The sequence below is a fragment of the Tyto alba genome, unplaced genomic scaffold (genome assembly GCF_018691265.1).
Source record: "Tyto alba isolate M040663 unplaced genomic scaffold, T.alba_DEE_v4.0 Super-Scaffold_38, whole genome shotgun sequence".
Classification (NCBI taxonomy): Eukaryota; Metazoa; Chordata; class Aves; order Strigiformes; family Tytonidae; genus Tyto; species Tyto alba.
The window spans coordinates 10,180,881-10,198,270 of NW_024881313.1; the positions used below are offsets into that span (position 1 = coordinate 10,180,881).

General features: G+C 33.3%; 1 protein-coding gene across 1 annotated transcript in view; it reads left to right on the top strand.

Moving 5' to 3' along the window:
• Nucleotides 1-278: 278 nt before the first annotated feature.
• The window catches only part of DGKB (diacylglycerol kinase beta), a 397,600-nt gene continuing 380,488 nt past the window's right edge, over nt 279-17,390 (top strand). Inside the window, exon 1 of the mRNA XM_032991591.2 lies at nt 279-401. The gene's annotated coding sequence lies outside the window, so the exon portion shown is untranslated. The remainder of the gene's footprint in view (nt 402-17,390) is intronic.

A 17,390-nucleotide genomic window follows, 5' to 3' on the forward strand; every position in this document is an offset into this window, starting at 1 on the left:
TGTTTTTTTTTTTTTTTTTACAATGCTGCTTATAACCAGAATTCATACAGTCACATTTGAATTAAGGAACAGTGCAAAAAATAAATAATCTAATAAGACTTGAAAAGGAAATCAATACAAAATACACTCAGGAATCAACGCTGATGTTTTCTCCAGATAAATTGCTGTACTGATTGTCATGAAGTATATTGATGTCACTGTCACTATGACAACATTGTGACAAGAACTAGTCACTCCAGGCTACCTTGTAAAAGGATCTGTCATCTATATTTTTTGTATAAAAAGTAATAGAAATGAGAGCTTCTCCCCTAACACAATGTTTCATTTAAGGTTAGATGAGTTGATATAGACATCGGATGAAGGTATTATTGAACAAGTGACAAGCTAGCTTTACAAGACAGGTAAGAACAGCATATTATTCAAATACAATATGCTTTTACTTTTTCTTCTTGTTTTTGCTAGTTGAAAAATTGCATTCTCTGACACACAAGTATTTATATGCGGAAAACTAATGTTTTGATATATTTCTCAAAAGTATGGCAGGATTTTATATCTGAGGAAGTAAGAAATATTTGGAAGTGGAATGTGTGTAATTTGACCTGTAAGAGGATCGTTGGTTGGTTGTTTTTTTTTTTTGTTTTTTTTTTTTTTTTTTTTGTATGTGTTTGTTTCTGCCTTTTTAATTTAAAACAATCATTCTACCTTTATGTATTTCTGGTTCTGTATTATTTCAGTTAAGCCACAGAATCTGTGATCTTCTTCACTTTTTATTTTCTCTTCCTTTTTTTAAAAAAACCCCATATTTTACTATCCATAGACCTAGTGTATTTTTTTCCTTGTGTATCTACCTGATTTCTACTGTCTCATAGGTTTTAATGTTTGTGTTTTCCCACATCAGAGGTACTATGCTGGTATTGGCAAAATAGCTTGTGAAAATTGTAGTCTCTAGAAATATCACAATATTAACAAAAAACATACTTTGTGTTTGATAATCTACATATTACTTTTTTTTTTTTTTTTTTGTAAATTTGTTCACCAACAATAGTATTTATTTTTTTATATTAGCTGTTTAGAAAAACAGAGTACCAACATGATAACAGCGTGGAAATACACCTAGATAAAATTTTCTCAGAGGTATTTGTATTCCTAATAAATCTTAACCAGATCCAAAACTTCTATGGGGAATTCTTTGCATGTTTGCTTTGCTGTCTTTTAACTATGCAAGCTTTAAGTGAGCAGATCTATTAAGCTCTGGGTCTCTTATTCTCGATTTCAATTAAAATAAATTTAACTGGTGTTGATTTCTAAACATGTCCATATTTATTTTAAAGTGATCATTACTTCAAGAGAGAATTTTAGTCATTTATCAAATACAATATTCAAACATTAATAAGAACAATGATGACTTTATAAGTTTCCTTTTTACATTAATACATTGTTTTGTTCTTCAATTATTCACCAAGTGAGACAAATTTAATGATAAAACTGGATAGTTCAAAAAGTTATCATTTAGTTAATATTTTTTTCTTGAGATATAATTAAAAAATACAATGTTGAGGCATGATTTCTGCATAGAGTTTGAGGACAGGCGTAAGTATTCAGGAGTTAAAAAGAAATCCCATCTGAGGGGGAAAGCTATCATGGTAACAACAGTAGTCATTGCACCATCAGTGCTCAATATACAGAGATGAATAAATCAGAGCAAGTTCTTCCCCTTCTCAGTACAGGCTTGAGAACTTCCTGTTATGCTGTGGAGCCCAGTGTGTGTTACCTTCAAAACAAAACAAAAAAAAAACAAACAAAGAAAAACTTTCTTCCTCCACACTCATCAAAAAGGGAATAGATTTTTTGCTTTTAAAATTGAGGTTCTCGGTTGGTTAGTTGCTTTCCTCCAAGTCATTCAAGTATATTTAAGTATTCTCCATCACAGCATATTAATCACCTACTTAAAGTGTTTTAAGCTTGAATTAAACTTCTCTTGTACATGCACGTTGAAGAGCTTTAAGTTTTCGTAGCAGAGTTTTGATTAACAGACTGATATGAAGTCACATGGACGTGTAACCTTTGTATGAAGGGAACAAGCAGCAACAATCAAGGAAGATGGTGTGGCCCTTTGGCTCTCTTTCTGTCCTGTGTGAGATCATTCTAGTGATGCCTTGTATCTGTCTAGAAGAGAGTTATAAGAAAACTGTCCCTTCTCCTCTTTCCAAATGCACTCAGTGCTCAGCTTTAGATGAAAGATCTTACTCTGGTGCACCAAGAGCACAAGATGGGCAGTTGCTTTGTGGATGGATCCTAGGCACAGGTGAGGTGGGAAGACACCAGGGCATTAGACTACAGGAGGTGGCTTTTCCCGGAGAGGAACCTGAGGAAACCCTGCTGGGAGTTAGAGCAGCAAGGGCAGAGAGGCTGCTCCCTCTGTTAGCACAAGTTGCCATTCTCTCTGTGATTCTTTGCTGGCTTCAAAAAGGTGCAAGTCCAGCTCCCCTGGGCTCTGTCCAAGGTCCAGCCTTTTCATGTCCAGCTCTGTTCATGTCTCAGCTTTGTTTCCTTTGGACAGGAAAATTTAGTTTTGACCAGATTGTGTAGAAACCCAGAGCTGATTCTATCACTCCATAATATTACTTCTGGTAGAGGTTAGTTTAACTCTGACCTTGCTTTATGGTATAAAGTTTGGGAAATCACATCTGGTTGCTACTGACAGGCAGTGGGATTGAGACCTTATTAAAATTTAAATGTTACTTCAAAAATCACTTATTTAACCACTAGAAAGATAACTTGTTAGCTTTGTCATGATTAGTAAAAATGAGTAAATAATGTATTCCCATATGCAAGTAAAAATTCTAAATTTTGAAATAGCTTAGAGAAATAGTGAAATGACTATATTATACAAATGTGCCATCTCTGATTCTGTGCATGTTTTGTATTCTAATAAGGTATGTAAATATAGAACATAAAACTTATAATATTTTCAGTTTCTTAGAAAAGACAAAATATTTGCAAATAAGAGTAGATATTAAAAGTAGAAACCCAGTATTTTCAGACCCAGAATTAAAAAATTTAACCTATCAATTTATAGTAGTATAAGCAGTAATCTCTTTTGGTAAATGTAAAACCAATTTGTAGTCAGCCCTCTGATATATTTTATTGTTCCATTGTATGTTCTGTTAATGACAAATATTTCCTAAATAACACAAAAAGGATTCATAGTCAGACTAATTAATATTAGCTGTTATGTGCTTTTAGTCTGTAGCACAAATATGTGAAGCTAAATCCCTCATTAGTGTTTCAAATTAAGATGATTTTTTCTTTGTTTAGAATCAAGTCTTTCTCCATTTCCTCAGTTCTTCCAGGGCTGTCATTCTGTGGTGTTCTCAATAAGTAAAACCACAATTATAATGTTTACTTTTTTTTTTTTTAACTTTAAGCTACAAACTGAGCTGAGATTTTTATTATTATTATTTGGTCTAGATAAAATCTTAGAAAGCTTTTGAAAGACTGCCATTTTAATTTCAGTGAAATTTTGTAAAGTTTGTCAAGTTTTGAAAATTTACTGTGATTCTAACATGGTAATATCTAGTTGGAATAAGAAGTCTAGGACAGCCACACTCTTCAGAAAGACAAATTGGAATGTAAAACAGAGCAAGAAGAATGACTAGGATTGAAAAATTTGTCTGATCATGAAAAATTTAAGAATGTGTTTAATACACTTTTGTGAAAGAAAGATTATTTAAACTGGATGGTAATCAAATTCTTCCTACATTATGAGACAAAAGAATGCATTTTGCAAGAAAGAAAGGTATTGGGAAAACTACTTAGGACAAAAAACTGGAAATGTAGACTCTCTCATTGAAAATTTTTGCTCAACAAGAAGCTGTTAAGGGAGTCAAGTTTTTAAAAGATTTAGAACAAACATTGGTTTAGATTACATATTTTCTAAATCATGTTATGAGATAAAAATCTGTAAGACAGCATAATTCTGAAATAGTTGTGCAACAGTAGTTCCTTTTTAATAAGCATTTCTACCTGCTGATTATATTCTAAAAGATTGTGTTCCTCTCAGAATGGATGATTTACCACTTTTAATCATGTAAGTGAACACATATGAGGGAATGAAGCTGACTGTATTCTTCCTCTGACTCTTCAAGAGAATTAGTGAATCCTTGTATATATGCAAAACCAATAAATAGCAAAGTTTTAGGCAAGGGCATCATACAGAGTCTGTAGCTACTATTGCAAATTGTAATACAGAGGTTATGAAGAAATCAGTCTGAGCCTCAGTTACCTACAGGTCTACATCATGTATAATAGTAATAAAAATAAAAAATAAAACAAACAAACAAAGGAACAAAGAGGAGGAACCCCAATACATGAATTACAAAGCAAAAACATTGATTTCAAAGTCAATAAATATATAATGAAAATGGAAATTTATTTAGTTGTTTTCCTGCATTTAAAATTGTGCTTCTGTACAACCAGCTCCATTATTTATATGGATCGGAACTGATTCTGTGGGCTTTCTCTTTCTGTGGATAGTTAATAACTGTCTTTTTTGTCACACAGAAGTAATTGTTTCACTTGTAAAACAATAAAAGGTAAGGGGCTCAGAATATTTATATTTTAATCTCATATTTCTTGCTGATTATCATTAAAATTGTCACATGATATGTAAAATACATATATGTATTTTTCCTTAGGTGGCTATTTTTATACTCTTTGATGCCAAGGAATTATTTTGAATAACAGTTTTATTTGGAGTTTAATTCTTTGCAGTGGCAACCTCACTTTTAAATTAATTGCATCTTGGTATTATCTCAGATCAATCCTCACATAAGAATAATCCACAAAGGGGAAATTGTCAGTTAGTTTTCAGATTGCTTTTAATACTCTTCCATGATTGTCTCTTCAAAAATAAATGGGAAGATGATCCTCTATTTTAATTTCCTACCCAACTCTGTACTAGATTCTTTTAATGTGTTGGATACTTCATAAAAATTTGCACTTCTTCAGAGGAGTAGTTGAGATAGGAAAGTAACCACATTCCTTTTGCAGATGGCAGATTTGCATCCAGTGTTCTTATCTTCTGAAAATATTGAGTGACTAAAAAGTAAAGTATTTTTTCCTTGTCTATTCTTAATCTTTGATCTGACATCTCCCCTGTGATGAGATGGACGTAAGTAAAACTGAGGATTTTTATTATGAACGTCGTGTTACAATGAAACGTGTAATGTGTAATGAAAAAAATGTAAAATTGCAAATAATGGACAAATTTTCTGTTGTTCTGGTTACCAACAAAGGCCTTTGTGGCACAAATGCCTTATGATTTGTGTGTTGTAGGAATATTGAGTCTTCTACTACTTGTTGGCAAGTACATGAAGTTGGGATCAAATAAAAGATCGCAATGAACTTTGTACTTAATCAGAACGTGGATACATATTATTGGTAAACAATTTTTCCTCATGCAGGAAGAATAATTATTTCAGGTGTTGATGCATTAGTAGTGACTGGAAAGTCTGAGAACAAATGGGCATTAGTACATTGGTGAACTGCTGCTTCTCTGCTTTGAACAGTCCCTTTTTATGACTTCTGTCTCAAGGCCTGTGAAGTGTTGCCATTGTAAGAATTAGTGCATGTTTGAGATACATAGTGAAAGTGTTCAACATTATCTGTTCCCCAATCTGTTGGTGTGGTAACATCTGCCTGTGTACAGCCTCATCCAGAATGTGGGACTCTTAATGATTTGTCTTGCCAGCCCTGATCGCGAAGGGTGTGAAAAAGTTTCTCTATCAGATTTTAGTATTATTTCTGCAACACAGTTATTCATTAGTATACATCACACCACACACTCTCCATTTCTCCAGAGAAAAGATACAGGTAACAGCAGTAACACTGGCAATGGATATAAAGGCATTTGTAAATAAATTGATGAAAACAAATAAGCCCTTTTATTGCTTGAATAATCATCTCATTTCTCTTGTCTCAGTGCATATAGGCAGCAGTATTTTCCCAAATATTTTTTGAGGTCTCCTCCAAATTTGAAAAGTAATGATTGAGGTAACACTGCATTGTTACTGATGAATCAGGGCAAAACATGCCACATATACTCTTACATATGACAGAGGTCAGAATCTGATAAAGAGTCTTTCTTTACTTCAGTGCTGCCAATACTATCTTCTTGATGCTGTTGTCTTATTGGAGATATGTACTTACAAAGGTTATTTCTCTTAAATCCAGTATATGTCCCAGGTTAAAGAGAAAGTTCTGATATCAATACAATTTGTAAACAATAACAATGAAAAATGTATTTTGAATTAGATTGTGTTTTGTAAATGTTTACTGACTTAAAATTTATATGGTGCTTTGCATGTTTAAAGCACTGTGTAAGAACAAATTAGTTTTCACCTCTAGCTTGTAGCTAAACATTACTCCAATTTTATGACCTGGAGAAGTGGGAGAGTAAAAATTAACAATGTAGTGAAAGGCCAAAAGCAGATGTAAACATTCCAGATAAGTTTAGGAACATATTTCCTAAAATCTTATTATCAGCCATATAGGATGCACTGATTCTTAATTAGGTAGATTACAGTTTTGACTATAGTTTTTCTATAAAAGAACTAAAGTCACATCAGGTATATAACGTGTAGCATCCATACTAGAAAATGTTAGCTGTAAGGGAACATTTATAATGTATTCTATATTGTCAGAAATGGTGGGGGTTTTTTGATTGGGTGGGTTTGGATTTGTTTTTGTTTTTTTGTTTTTTTTTTTTTTTCTGATTATTGAACTACTGTAATTTCACCAGTTTCATCAATGACATCTTTTGATACTATATATATGATAAGAGATACTAGGTTTGTGTGTACTATCAGGATTGCTTCCCAAATATGTACAACGGCCTTTGGATGTCCTAATTGCTGTAATTGAGAGTTAATTGTTTAATTAACTTTATTCATAAACTTTGAAGGATTCCTATTTAAAGATGAACTTGCTAGACAGATAGGCTGCTAGAACTTGTCCCATGTTCAGTCAACTTTATCAATTGCTGTGAATTGTTAAGGAGAATTTTTTATAACTTAAGCTACACATAATTTTTCATCTGTGGAAACATTCTCACAGGGTTGTTGCAGAAATAAGGCATAATTTCACTGAGGGTTGTTTTTTTGTTTTTGTTTTGGTTTGGTTTTTTAAACTGAAACCCTTTCAGCTTGAATTTCCATGTTCATTTTTGTTTTGTTTTACTTTTTATTTAATTTCCTACAGAGAATACATTTCTCTTGTCCTATATTTCAGCGTGGTTATCTGAAAACAATAATCTGGAAATTACTGAACAGTAAATATCAGGTAAATTATTAAATTACCTCATTGCTAATAGCAAACTCATTATGAATATATTTAATTTACCTTCTCTATTATTAAACAAACTATATCAGGAACTAGGGTTTCCAAACTATGGTCAGTGATGGATGCCCCAATTAGTGATCCATGAGGTTGCAACAGGCTCTCTCATTGGCCCCTTCTTTTCCCCCTCACAAGAACACATTGCCATGGTCTTTCCCACTCTGTATTAAAGCTACATGGTGGGAGCTGTTGTGAGTCTCTTAAATACATAACTAGATATGTATTTTTATACTTTATTATATTTATATACACATGTGAAAATAATGTTGTAATACACTCAATTATCTTACATATTTAAGTATATTAATTTAATACTAGCATAAGTGCCCTTCTAAATAAACACCTGAAATCTTAATCAAAGTGACTAAGAATTACATGTTCAATGTTTCCCTCTTTTTCTATGTTTCATTACAGTTGATGTATGAAATTAACAAGAGGAGTTAATCTTTTCTATTTTCCCATAAGACTTGCATTATGTCATGATCCAATCTGTTTTCATCATAATAAAGGAGTTCATCTCCACAACTTCTCTGACAAAATACTGTCATTTTATCCTATATATAATCTGTGGGCAAAGAAATTATATACTGTAGTTTCAAATACAGTAAAGTCTGTAATTAAAGCAGGTAACTTCTGATTTGTTTCTGTATCCCTCCTGCTTGTTCTGGGGACTACTGCTGGAAGGTTTCCTGAACTTTTAGGCTGTACCACACAGATTAGAGTCTACTTGCAGAACTGTACTTTGTTAAGGAAATATCCAGTTACTTCAGGTGTTATCTGCCCTGGCCTAGTATGCTGTTTGGCTGAAAAATGGGCTGTAGTAGCTCCAACGGCATGCTGCATTGGCGTGGCTTTGTTGCACTTAAATGGTTGCACATAGAGCTTGTTTCAAGCAGATGTCTGCAAAGGCAAGAATCTAGGAAAGCTTATGGAATTGCAATACTCTCTGTACCTTGCTGCTTTTTAACAATGGTATGTCATGAAATTTCAGTGAAATCCAAAAATAAATTTGTAGGAAAACCTGGTTTTGAGACAGGAGTTTTGATGGGAGTATGACTTACCTGAACTGACAGGTGTGTTTCAGAGAGGAGCTCTGAGCTTCCTTGTTCTGCTAGAGTAGTGGAGAGAATATTAGTGGATTGAATATGTATTAATGTGGCATGTAAAACATTCTTTGTGACGAATTAATGTAAATGTTTAGAGATGAAAGTAAAATATCAACAATTGGGTGAAAGGATGCAGCTGGTTTAAGTAAACTGATTAGGAAAAGAGCTCTAGTAGGTAAATAAAACATTTTTCACCTCTGAAAAATAAGAAAATGCACTGTTAAAGCACTGGATAAATAATCTTGATTTCAAAGTGAAAGGTGTTTAAAATATCTCAAAAATATGAACTAGTCATTAAAAACCTGATGGGCATTTCAAAGTAGAAATTATTCTTGTATATGCATGAGTAAGTATCCTTTCAGCTAGGAAATGGAGAAGTAAATCTCATGAAGATTTGGGCTACCCCTTGACATGGTCAATGTATCTTCTCTAAAACCATTATGAGAGCTCTGCACTGTTAGACAAAAATCCCAGAAACAAAGTGAAAACACAAGTGGAAGATTTGAACCACCACTCACACGGAAACAAAACATATATAAAATAAAGAAGTTTGCTATTGCAAATTATAAGAATCCACAAAGAGAAGGTACAGAATGAGGTATGACACACATGATCACTTTGATATCACTTTAATTTTTTCTTCATAAAAGGAAGAATTAGGACTTACCTGTTGCTCTGAGACACAGACAAAGAAAAGGCTCTGATATTAAACAAATACTTTATGGCATTTCATTTTGAATGTGCCAAATCAATGTTAAAGGAAATTGAGACATTAATTTGTGCAAAATTGTGCAAAAATTTTTCCTGTCATTTCTTTTTGCAATTTCTTGTGTACGAGAAATTGCAAAACTTCAAAATATGTTTGTAAGTAGGAAAAAAGGGGTAAAAGTAGCATCAGATAAAAGTACATAAAAGGAAAAAAAATGTAAAAATCTCATTCAGAAATATCTTTATTTAGATATTTGAGGATAAAGCCAATGAGGTTGCCTCAAGGATTTTGAGGGGCCAATACTCAAATAGCACAAATTCTAAATGTCACTACAACAGTAAATTTTAACTAGATAATAATCCACCCCAGGTAATACTGTATATTTTTATTTCTATATTCACCCTGAGAATTGCTAAAATCTTATTAATATGAATATAAATTTTACATATACATTAATTTCCTTGAGGGTAATAACCACTGAAGGAATATTCTAGTTCTGTGATAATTTTTAGAAGCAATAGCTCAATCACTTTAAAAGCCTGTTGTTATTTATTAGACTTATAGAAATTTTACTTGCCTATAGAAATGATGGTGGTAAAGGAATGTTGGAGGAATCTCTGCACTTTTAAGTAATTACAAGTATATAATTTAAATATGGACTATAAAATTAATGAAAACCTTCAACTTGATTAATTCTGCTTTTAAACCATATGCACAAAATTTACAATACTCTGATATAATATATGAGCTCTTCAATAAACATAAGATCTTAAGGATGATGATAAAACCACCATATTGTCAAAATGTCAACCCTCTCTGAGGAAAAATAAATAGTCTAAACTTTTGAGGTTTTTTAATTTCATAAAATTAATAGAACGAAGAGCATTCTTGCTTTATTTTATTTTTATTTAGTGGCTTATATTGATCCAATAACCACACAAGATGAATAACGGTAAAAACAAACCTCCAAAAACCCCTTCAATTCACAGAGTAAGAAAAGCATGCAACATCCTCATTCACAGTTGGTTTTGGAATATCTTCAGGTATTGCTGTCTGCCAACATGAGTAGTTAACATCTTAGCAGCTTAAATCATGAAGCATGAAAAAGTTAAAGTAAGTAAAACTTGAGTGAACTTGAGAAAACATTGTTTATCATAGGCACTGCTGTCAGAGCCAGTCAGTTGTTTTCCCTCATATGTTTTGCATTGATATTCATTTCATTATGATAAAACATGTTGACTGATGTAAGCAGCCTCGATTCTGCATGGTATTCAGTTAGTAAATTTTGTTGATGTTCTAGGCCTGCTGGCTAGAAGTTCAACCACTATGCAAAGTAAAGGTAACATAAAAAGTCCAGCAGTACAAAAAATAAAAAAGAAAAACACAGAAAAACAGGTTCTAAGGAAGGATAGGTATATTTTACGGCGATGTTTAGTGCATCTGGCTCTTGGAAAGGAATTGGAAATGCTTTGCCTATCCACCTTCATGTCTCATATTGCATTCTTGGTGACACCAGTTCCAACTGAGAGAAAAACTGGGATTTTGCACAGAATAGGGCAGTGCTGGCATAGTGGACTTGGGATTGCACTGAGTCAAATTGATTTTTAGCTTTCACATCTTCTCTTTCTTAAAATAGTTTAGTTCTCTTAATGCTAGGCTACTGTGAAAGATTGAAGAGTTAAACCCTCTCTTTGCATTTTCTCATCTGGGTGTTATAAAGTTCGAAGTAACTTCATCAAGGCCAGACCATGCTCAGTACATCTCTAAGGGCCTTAATTATGTAGTGTTTAGAACCTAAACAGCTTTAGGCTGATGGCAATGGAGATGGTAAGCTCAGAAAAGGTAGTAACATGACTGGAAGTGCTTAAGGACACAACCCTTCTAACTTCCTCAAAGTGATGGTGCAATGGACACAACTGAAATACCAGAAATTCTGTTTAAACATAAGAAACTTCTTTACTGTGAGGGAGGTCAAACACTGGAATGGCTTGCCCAGGGAGTTTGTGGAGTCTCTATCTTTGCAGACAGTCAAAACCCAGCTGGACACAGCCCTAAACAACCTGTTGTATCTTACCCAGATTTGAGCAGGATGTTGTACTAGATAATTTCCAGACATGCTTTCCTATCTCAGACACTCTACAATGCTGTGTTTTGGGTTGCCTTATGGTCTTAGAGTACATTCAAGTTTCAGATTTCTAGAGAAGAGAATAAGAAACACTTCTAACAAGAACTTTAGATCTGACACAGTGCTTGTGCAAGGTGGTATTAAAGGTGAATTGATCACATACTTGAGAAATTTTAATCAATATATTTGTTCAGAAAGAAATTCCATAAATCAGAGAAGGAAAAAAAAAAAAAGTGCAGGAAGAAAAACTGTAGAACCTCAGTCATATCTAGAGATAACTTTAAATGTTTTATTCTTCTTCAAATGCATAGAGGTAATGTTATCTTATAATAGGTAATCCAAAACATTATCTATGAAATTTTCTTAAAGAATTTAAATTTAAAAATTCTAGAAACAGGCTGTAATATTATCGTAGAAAACTAGAGGGATTGCAGGAATGTTATATTAGAAAAGAGTTAATTTCTAGAAAGGGTATTGTTGAAGAATTGGAATAAGTGCAATATTTTTATAGCAGGTAAAACAGGTAAATAATACAAGACATTCATCAATATTCCATTGGATTCTAAGAATTCTTCACAGACAGTAAAAAAAAAAAAAAAGGAAATTTGCACTAGTATTGGCCTACCACTAGCTTTAACAAGTGGATTATATCATTAAACACAAAGCTATGAAAGACAAACTGAAGGGAGACTCACTATTCATTGTTGTATAGCACTGTGTTCCATTTTTCTCCAAATATTGATGAGAGAAAATTAAAGGGCTTTAAATCTAAATACTGTATGTTAGCCACAGTAGTATGCAGCCCTCTACTAAGGCTGCATCTGAAGGATAAACTGATATAATAAATGAACAGGATTTTCTGCCCTAAATTCTGCAAATATGTTTTTAAGCTACTGCCACTCAGCAATTAATAGTTTTCTTTTAATGTGCTTGTGACTTTTTAAACATACAGAGGAGTCTGGATGTACCCAGAATTAAATAGGCATAGTAAAGGAAAAAGCGTTGCTCTTCTTTTAGCTTTAACTATGCTATTGAACAGGAAAATGAAGACTTGAGTACTGTAGCATATGGAACTTAAGATGTCTAGTACAGATTTCAGTGTGCTAACACCAGCTATTCTAGTTGTGAATTTGGGTATGATGCATAGTTATCTGAAACAAATGAAGTACTCCCTGGAAAAAATGTGAAGTATTCCAAAGAAGTATCCACGGGAACTGAAAAAATCTGAGTCGATCTTCCAATGGAGAAAATCTTTATGTGAAATTATTTTGCTCTTTAAACTATGCTGATGCTCAAATTAACTTAGCAGTTTATAGCAGCTACATGCCACTGTAAGCATGAGTGGAGTCAAAGGGATTTCCTCAAATTTCTGTCTCAAAAAAAAAAAAAAAAAAAAAAAAAATTTACTGTTTAGCCCACTTCTTGGACTACCCAAATTTTTCAGATGTAGTGTAGGGTGCTGTTACTCCCCAAACATGTCTCTTTTTCAGGTAAGTTTTTTTGTGCCTTCCCACAAAAGATGACCTCTGCATACAGAGGTCCATATCAACCAGCATCTGGTACTTAGAGAGCTGGCAGAAGGATAAACTTGCCTCTTCCCAGTTCGTTGGCAGCAAGTGGAGATACGAACCCAGTGAGTACAGGCTGTTTAGTGGAGCTCTGCACTGTAGGTGTCACTGGCAGGACTCCTGAACACCCATTGCAGGGAGATACAGACAGATAAAGGTCCTCCTTCAGAGATAAGCTGGGAAAAGTTGTAACTCTTGTTAAACTCTTGTTTTATGAAGAGGAAGAAATGTTCAAAACAAGACTAACTTTGTTTTTTTTTTTTTTTTTTTAAATCTACCTGTTTTCTTCAGCTGGCTCTTGAATCTGCATCTCAGAACGTATAGAAACAGTAGCTCCCTGTAAGGTCTTGCTTTATATTTAAGAGCTTTAATCTTACTGCTGGTGCTCAATATTTTATACTCAATGCTAACTTCAGAGTGTGAAAAATACTTAAGGTTAAAATATGAAGGGCAAAAGAGATTAGAAAGCTGGAGAGACAACAAAAAGAGGGAGAAATCAATGGAGAATGGCTCAAAGGCTGTGATCAGAATGTCATGGCACCTTAGTTCTCTCAGCAAGAAGTGCATATTGTTCTTTGAGAGGTATACCTTTCAGAAGAAAAACTTGAATCCTGTTTTCTAAATAGCACAAAACCCAAGTTATATAGTGAGCTCTATTTAAAATTATCCAGGTATAAAACCACTTTAGTCAAAGTGAGAAACTAAGGCTCTCATACAATATAAAAGTCAATTTATGATGATTCTTGTCGCTGGAGTTGCTTTTCAGGGTTGACATGTCTGAGAGATATTATATTCTGTCTGAAATCTTGTCAGACAAAACCACTGAAATGAAGGAAAACACTATCAATGGAATACTAATGTTTTCTTTGCCTAAATGAACTGTATGCTTCCTTAAAATTTCTGAAGCTGCATGGATGTTTGCTGTTCAGTGTCCATCATTGAAAGCATCTCCACAGATATTTTTGGAAGATTCCAAGGCTGCTTCTGCTTTTATGTCTCAAAGTTATTCTGAAGAGCTAACAAGAATTCTTTTGGTATTTCAGAGGGAGTAGTATCTCCTAGTTAAAAACTGTTTTGATACACTCAACTGACTTTTGTAGATAAAAAATGGTTGAATGTTAGCTAACTGGTTGCAAACTAAACTAATGATTGGTAGGCAAAAGAAACAAAATATTCTCAACCCTGAAGAACCTTTATTGTGGTACTTAATTGCTTCACCTTTCAAAAGCTGAAATTTTGAGAACTATAAATTCTTGACACGTTTATTGAAATACCCTAATTTTTGACAAAGATTTTTTTTTTTTTAGTATTATGCAAGCTAGTCTCCCCTGTATTTTTTATAGTACTAAGTAAACTATTTTCCCTCAGCACTCTAACTGCAGTGTATGTAGAGAAACACAACATTAGGGGAGGAAGGAAGGAAAATAAATTATGTGCCAATACTACACTAACTTTGACTCCAATTATTTTGGAAAGTTCTGCACCTCTATGTTATGACATAGTTATATGGAAAAGCTTATTATTTGTTAAGCACTAGGGAGGGCTAGAAACTCTAAAAGATGAAAAATGAATACCAATTTTGCCCAAAGTATCTGACAAACACAGTAGAGTCATCTTGGTTGTTGAGTGTAATTATAGATACCCCGTTCTTTCTACATGGCTCTCTTGATCAGGTTTCTTTCTGTCAAATTATAGAGGCTTTTAACAAAGGTTTAACTGAGGGGATTGTGTCAAATATGGATGAACTGTGTCAAATTAAGAGAACTAAAAGGAATTATTATTTCCATTTTTGAGGTAAAACTCCTGAGCTAATGAAGAATTGTCAGGTTATGCCATTATGTGATATAGACCTAATATGGAAATTCTCTTTCAAGAGAGAACAGTTGAGAAGACTCCAGTGAGTTGTCTTTCATGTAGAAATTTTGGATTAATTGATTTTCTGATCTTTATTTTGACAGTTAGCCTTACCCAGCTTTACAGCAGTGCTTGCAAAAAACTTACTGTGGGTTTTATACTTTCTGGAATGTACGTATAAGCATTCACTTTTACTGAGTATATTTTTAGATTAAACTTTAAAAAGACATATTCATATTCTAATTTGATTATATTTTTGATTAATGATAATGCCTTATAGAAAGTGGTTTTAGCATGTTTATCCCCTATGACATCCCTTACAGTCACAGAAACAGACATTAGTGCCTTTAAAATAATTACATAGTAACTGAGTCACCAAAATAATCTTGACATATAGGTATTTGCCACTACTGCAATGAAATTGCTTGATTACACGTAGTGAGCTGGCATTCAGAAAAAATTAAGCTGATATCCTTGTTTCTCACATTATGTTAATAATTGCTTAAGGTTCCAAGGCACAGGCAAACCTAATTACTACTTAAAATTCTATGATAATAAATGTCTTGTATTGAAACTGGAACTGCTTACAGATACAATTAAAAATAAATTATTGCTTAAAAACAATGTAAAATTATGTAAACTGATTTTGAATGTGTTTTTCTGAAAAACTGAAACTAATTTCATATATATTTACTCATACCTTTCTTGTAATATATAATTGCAGCGTCAGACATAAAAATTGCATCAGACTTAAAATCTTAAGTTCCTGACTTCTATAAGAATTTACAGGATATATAGTGTTTTTATGAGTTAAGATCATACCTCCTGATGAAATTTTGTAATGAATATTTTCAGAAGGATCTTTTAGGACCATTGGAGACCATGCCATACTCTTTTTTTTTTTTCTTTTTTTTTTTTTTTTTCTTTCCTCGAAGGCTTTAGCCATATTCCCATGATTTCATTAGCATGGTAAAAAGTTAGATGTTGAAGTATATTCTCCCATGGCCTCCCTTGTACTCAACCAAGACAAAAATGCAACCCATGAGGACAGACAGCTTATGTCATCCTCAGAAAGGTCAGATGACTCACCCTCTGCCATTGCCTGTATCTTGCTGATAACGTTGAAGGAAGTTTAGCGGACAGATTTTTAAAATACTTATCAACAATATAAACTTACATACGGTGGTGTAGTTTATTTCAGAAGCATTAAATGCTATCCCAGTATGAAGAAATCTAAATGGCTGAACAAATAGGTTAAACAAGCAGTTTGGACTGTGAGGAAAATGACAAGTGAATGGGCTTCAGGTCAAGCAGACAAGTGAAGAAAACAATTTCTCACAGTCAGATTGGTATCATAGTTTTTTATATAAACTGGCTGTTTAAACAGTGCTTAAAAATGTGATGACCCTGTTCTTGAGAGGTTCTCTCTTGCCAAAATCAAAGCCTTTTCAGTTGGTTTGTAACAGCTTGAAGGATTATGAAATTGCCAGAGTCTACTTTGTGCAAAACTTACACAGATGAGAACTTTCTCACGTGTCAGTGAAATTATGTTGGTGGAACTCCTCACACAAACGTTTCACCATGTGAAAAATTATAGAGTCCAGTCTTTGAGTTCAAATGTAGATTGATACAGTGAAACAAACTGCTTGCATAAATCCTTGACAACCTGATGATGTCAGTATAAATTCCTGTAGACTGTAATTTAGCTTCTTGTAATTACCTGATATTTTTTTAGTGTAGAATATTGTGGAGATCAGAACCCATATATTTTTCATTTTGAACAGTATTAACTCATGTAAGTAATCTACACAAAGTATTTCCAAGGTAGTTCTGAAATCAAGCCACATCAAGACTGTATTGATATCCTAATTTTTCCTTTCTTAAGACTTGAAAATCACAAGTTTCTTGAAAAATACTTTGCATTTGTAAAATTGCTGTTTCTCTTAAGAAACCAGGGGTAGAAACCTTGTCAAGTTTCTCATGTCGTAATACCTACAACACCTGATATTATATGCTCTATGCTCTCATTCCTGCCAAACGGGTCAGTGTAGGAAATCATAATGCTGTTCTGCTATCAGATGGGAAGATCTCTGTTCAGAAAACCAATAAATGTCCTCTTCATTTGGAACTGACACCACTGAATTAAAATAAATGAACACTAAATTGTTAAAATAGAAAGTAATATATATACACATTTAATTCTGAACTGAGAACAGATGCATGTTTTCCTTGTCACATCACAGTTACAGCTCAGTGAGTCTATTGGAAAGAAATTTATGTCATGAGTTGATAACTCCATACAGATAACTTATTTTCAACTAAAGTTTCAGGATGATTGGCATTAACCTCACAGAGTGATTTGATTCAATATATAGGGTTAATCTTGGTCAGTCATTTAAGGACACCTATATTCACTATAAAAGGAGTATAGCTGTTTAGCCTATTGAAGATGGTGATAGTTTCAATAACATGGTGGAATGTAGGAGTGACTGAATTTCAAAATCAATTCTCAGTGTTTGAAATAGTGGTGAGATATCTGCAATAGCAGACATGGCAATCTGCACTTGGTTTGGGGGTGGGAGGGAGATTTCAGATCTTCCCACTTTTTTTATTTTAGGACAGATATAATG